We start from the raw sequence: 6000 nt of genomic DNA, 5'->3' as shown, positions 1-6000 counted from the left end.
TGTGATCCTCCCACCTCCGTCTCCCAAAGTGCTGGGGTTACAGGTGTGAGCCACTGCGCCCAGCCACCCCCACTCTTGATATGTGATCAATCCCTAGCCTTCCTTTGGCAAGAATCCTGTTAAGTTGGTTTAGCAAGAATCCTGCCCCCTACTCTTGATGTCTCCTCTTAATAATTTTCCATCCATGGATTTTCCTCACTCTGCTCCTTGGCTGTACATCCCATTTGTCCTTATTGAATTTGGAATTGAGCACACTGCCTTTCGCCTATTGTAATGTCCCTAATGCAACAGTCCTGAATGAAGTCCTCCTTACTATTTTAACAGGCTTCAGAATGATTTTTTCTTTAACATCTCTCCCATGAAGCCTTCCTTCTTGCCCCTAGAAAAAATTGATTCTGTGCTCACTTAGCACTGTGTGAAACTTCCTTTTCTAAAGCCAGTGTCTTGGCCGGGCGCAGTGGCTCAGGCCTGTAATCCCAGCACTTTGGGAGGCCATGGCAGGCAGATCACCTGAGGCCAGGAGTTTGAGACCCACCTAGCTAGCATGACAAAACCCCATCTCTACTAAAAAATATAAAAATCAGCCGGGCATGATGACGCATACCTGTAATCCCAGCTACTCAGGAGGCTGAGGCAGGGAGAGTTGCTTGAACCTGGGAGGCAGAGATTGCAGTGAGTGAGCCGAGATCACACCGCTGGACTCCAGCCTGGGCAACAGAGTGAGACTACATCTCAAAAAAATAAATAAGTAAAGCCAATATCTTGTGGTATTACAGTCATTTATGTGTTTGTCTTCCCTTATGGCTTGCTGAACTCTTCATTAAAAACATAATAAAGATAGTGGTTAAGAATGGGGCCAGGCAAGGTGGCTCACACCTGTAACCTAGCACTTTGGGAGGCCGAGGCAAAAGGATCACCTGAGGCCAGGAGTTCGAGACCAGCCTGGCCAACATAATGTGAGACCCCATCTCTAGAAAAAATAAAAAATTAGCCAGCTTCACCGGGCATGGTGGCTCACGCCTGTAATCCCAGCACTTTGGGAGGCTGAGGTGGATGGATCACAAGGTCAAGAGTTCGAGACCAGCCTGACCAACATGGTGAAACCCCGTCTCTACTAAAAATACAAAAATTAGCTGGGCCTAGTGGTGCGCACCTGTAATCCCAGCCACTCAGGAGGCTAAGACAGGAGAATCGCTTGAACCTGGGAGGCAGAGGTTGCAGGAGCCGAGATCGCGCCATTGCACTCCAGCCTGGGCAACAGAGTGAGACTCTGTCTCAAAACCAAAAAAAAAAAAAAAATTAGCCAGCTACAATGGTGCATGCCTATAGTCCCAGCTACTCAGGAGGCTGAGGTAGGAGGATTGCCTGAGCCCCAGAGGTTGAGGCTCAGTGAGCAGTGACCATGACACTGAACTCCAGCCTGGTGACAGAGTGACATCCTGTTGTTACTGGAAAGGAGTCCTGATCCAGACCCCAATGGAGGGTTCTTAGATATCCAGCAAGAAAGAATTCAAGGTGAATCCATAGAGTGAGAACAAGTTAATAAGGGAAGTAAAGGAATAAAAGAATGGCTATTCCATAGGCAGAGCAGCTCGGTGGGCTGCTGGTTAGTTTTTTTTTTTTTTTTTTTTTTTTTTTGAGACGGAGTGTCGTTCTGTCGCCCAGGCTGGAGTGCAGTGGCCAGATCTCAGCTCACTGCGAGCTCCGCCTCCTGGGTTTACGCCATTCTCCTGCCTCAGCCCTCCGAGTAGCTGGGACTATAGGCGCCCGCCACCTCGCCGGCTAGTTTTTTTTTTTTTTTTTTTAGTAGAGACGGGGTTTCACCGTGTTAGCCAGGATGGTCTCGATCTCCTGACCTCAATGATCCGCCCGTCTCAGCCTCCCAAAGTGCTGGGATTACAGGCTTGAGCCACCGCGCCCGGCCTGGTGAGATATTTTTATGGTTCTTTCTTTCTTTCTTTTTTTTTTTTTTTTTGAGATGGAGTTTCACTCTTTTGCCCAGGCTGGAGTGAAGTGGAACAAGCTCGTCTCACCGCAACCTCCACCCGCCGGGTTCAAGTGATTCTCCTGCCTCAGCCTCTCAAGTAGCTGGGATTACAGGCGCCTGCCACCACACCCAGCTCATTTTTGTATTTTTAGTGGAGACAGGGTTTCACCATGTTGGCCAGGCTGGTCTCGAACTCCTGACCTCAGGTGATCCCCCTACCACGGCCTCCCAAAGTGCTGGGATTACAGGTGTGAGCCACTGAGCCCAGCCTCTTTTTTTTTTTTTTTTTTTTGAGATGGATTCTCACTCTGTCACCCAGGCTAGAGTGCAGTGGCACGATCTCGGCTCACTGCAACCTCCACCTCCCAGGTTCAAGTGATTCTTGTGCCTCAGCCTCCCGAGTAACTGCGACTACAGGCGTGTGCCACCAACGCTCAGCTAATTTTTTGTATTTTTAGTAAAGACAGGGTTTCACCATGTTAGCCAGGATGGTCTCGATCTCCTGACCTTGTGATCCTCCCACCTTGGCCTCCAAAAGTGCTGGGATAACAGGCGTGAGCCACCACAGCCAGCCAGTTGTTTCTTGATTATATGCTAAACAAGAGGTGGATAATTCATGAGTTTTCTGGGAAAGGGGTGGGAAATTTCTGGAACTGAGAGTTCTTCACCTTTATAGACCATATAGGGTAACATCCTGACATTGCCATGGCATTTGTAAACTGTCATAGCGCTGGTAGGAATGTCTTTTAGCATGCTAATTAATTATAATTAGAGTATAATGATCTGTGAGGATGACCAGAGGTCACTTTCATCATCATCTTGATTTTGGTAGGTTTTGGCTGGCTTCTTTACTGCAACCTGTTTCATCAGCAAGGTCTTTATGACCTGTATCTTGTTCCAACCTCCTATCTCATCCTGCGACTAAGAATACCTAACCTCCTGGGAATGCAGCCCAGTAGATCTCAGCTTTATTTTAGCCAGCTCCTATTCAAGATGGAGTCACTCTGGTTCAAACACCTCTGACACTGTCTCTTTAAAAAAAAAAAAAAAAAGTGAAGAGTACAGTACTGGAATCAGAATGCTTTGCTCAAATTCTTCTGATGGCACTTATTAGCTATGTGAGTGTGGGAAAATAATGTTATGTCTCTAAGCCTCACTTTTCTCATCTATAAAATGAGAATAATAAAAATGCTTCCCTTAGAAGAATGAAATGAGGTAATCTACTGTGTCATGCACAGAGTAACCACATACCCCCTCAATCTTTTTCTTTTGCCCTGAGATTTAGCAGTTGAAGATAGAAGTGAAAGATTTTCTCTGTAGGTCTGAATATAAATTCCTATTCCTTCAATATCCAGCTATAAAGGGGTGCAGCTGCAGCCCTCCCTTGACATTTCTATTAGAAATAAATCAGATTAAGACCTGGCTCAGTTGTTCACGCCTATAATCCCAGCACTTTGGGAGGCTGAGATGGGCAGATTACTTAGGTCAGGAGTTTGAGACCAGCCTGGCCAACATGGTGAAACCCCGTCTCTACTAAAAATACAAAAATTATCTGGGCATGGTGGCACACACCTGTAATCCCAGCTACTGGGGAGGCTGAGACAGGAGAATCACTTGAGCCCAGGAGGTGGAGTTTGCAGTGAGCTGAGATCACACCACTGCACTCCAGCCTGGGTGACAGAGCAAGATTCTATCTCAATAAATAAATAACTACGTAAATACATAAATCAGACTAGCCTGGGCATGGTGGTTTATGCCTATAGTCCCAGCACTTTGGGAAGCTGAGGCAGGAGGATCACTTGAGCCCAAGAGTTCGAGACCACCCTGGGCAACACAGTGAGACCCCATCTCTACTTAAAAAAAAAAAAAAAAAAGACCAGGTGCGGTGGCTCATACCTGTAATACCAGCACTTTGGGATGCCAAGGCGGGCAGATCACCTGAGGTCAGGAGTTCAAGACCAGCCTCAGCCTGGCCAACATGGTGAAACCCCGTCTCTACTAAAAATGCAAAAATTAGCCATGGTGGCGGGCACCTGTAGTCCCAGCTACTCAGGAGACTGAGGCAGGAGAATCGTTTGAACCCAGTAGGTGGAGGTTGCAGTGAGCCCAGATCATGCCACTGCACTCCAGCCTGGGCAATAGGGCGAGACTCTGTGCAGGAAAAAAAAAAAAAAAGGAAGGAATGCTCATTTCCCCCTGCCTGAAATCTAAAACTGCTTCACAGAGGCATAAATTTTCTGGTCAGATGGCACAGAAAAATTTCTTTCCACATTTAAACAGTGGAAGAAGGGGCACTTTCGAATTTAATCTTTCATAGACAGCATATACAGTGTTTAACATCTTCTGGATGTTAAAGAAAAAAATATTCTGACACTTGTTAAAATGGCAAGGAAGAATTTATTCAGTACCAACGGGGAGATTATGCTGTACTCTGAATACAATAAAGACAAGTGGGATTATAGCCAACTAGCAGAGTGAGGGGTCACTGCATGGAAAATTACTAAAGGAGATTCTTGTTAAACCGACTTAACAGGACTCTTGTCGAAGGCATGTCAGGGTGATTAGATATTAAGGATGGGGGATTCTCTTTAAATTGACTTAGCAGAATTCTTTTCTTACTGAGTTTATTCTTTATTTGGGGGGCAGGGAGGGTCTCGCTCTGTCTCCCAGACTGGAGTGCAGTGGTGTGATCACTGCTTACTGCAGCCTCCACCTCCTGGGCTCAAGCGATCCTACCACCTCAGCCTCCTGAGTAGCTGGGACTACAGGGGAGCACCGCCACAACCGGCTAATTTTTTGATTTTTTGTAGAGATAGGGTCTCCCCATCTTGTCCAGGCTGATCTGAAACTTCTGGGCTCAAGAGATCTCCCACCTCGGCCACCCAAAGTGTTGGGATTACGGGCGTGAGCTACTGTGCCTGGCCATGAGTTTATTCTCTTTTTTTCTTTTCTTTTTCTTTTTTTTTTTTGAGACGGAGTTCAAGGTCAGCCTGGCCAACATGGTGAAACCCCTTCTCTACTAAAAATACAAAAAAATGAGCCGGGCATGGTGGCGGGCGCCTGTAATCCCAGCTTCAGGGGATGCTGAGGCACGAAAATAGCTTGAACTCAGGGGAGGCAGAGGTTGCACTCAGCCGAGATCGCCCCGCTGCACTCCAGCCTGGGCGACAGAGTGAGACCCTGTCTCAAAAAAAAATAAAGCAAAAAAAAATAAAGACTCTTAGTGAAGTAGTGTTAAGTGGAGCCAGGAGAAAAATGAAGATGACCTCTTAATGGCCCTTCAAATGTATAAAGCTTTCTCGTTCAGGGATGAAAGACATAAAGGTGTAGCCTGGGCGCGATGACTCAGGTCTGTAATCCCAACACTTTGGGAGGCCGAGGCGGTTGGATCTCTTGAGCCCAGGAGTTCAAGACCAGCCTAGGCAACATGGCAAAACCCAATCTCTACTAAAAATACAAAAATTAGCCTGGCGTGCTGGCGGAGCTCTACGGGTACCATGGTTGTCCCAGCTACTCAGGAGGCTGAAGTGGGAGGATCACCTGAGCCTGGGAGGTCGGGGCTACAGTGAGCAGTGTTCGCACCACTGCACTCCAGCCTGGACGACAGAAAAAGAAAAAAGACATAGGCCGGGCGCGGTGGCTCAAGCCTGTAATCCCAGCACTTTGGGAGGCCGAGACGGGCGGATCACGAGGTCAGGAGTTCGAGACCATCCTGGCTAACACGGTGAAACGCCGTCTCTACTAAAAAATACAAAAAACTAGCCGGGCGAGGTGGAGGGCGCCTGTAGTCCCGGCTACTCGGGAGGCTGAGGCAGGAGAATGGCGTAAAAACCCGGGAGGCGGAGCTTGCAGTGAGCTGAGATCCGGCCACTGCACTCCACCCTGGGCGACACAGCGGGACTCCGTCTCAAAAAAAAAAAAAAAGAAAAAAAAAAAAAAGTAAACAGCTTCTTCCAGGGGATGAAGTAGGTTTCTTTGGGTGAGATCACTGCTCAGGACTTAGAAGAGCTATC

The sequence above is a fragment of the Macaca nemestrina genome, chromosome 17 (assembly GCF_043159975.1).
Source record: "Macaca nemestrina isolate mMacNem1 chromosome 17, mMacNem.hap1, whole genome shotgun sequence".
Taxonomy (NCBI): Eukaryota; Metazoa; Chordata; class Mammalia; order Primates; family Cercopithecidae; genus Macaca; species Macaca nemestrina.
Note: the sequence above shows the minus strand (reverse complement) of the source record.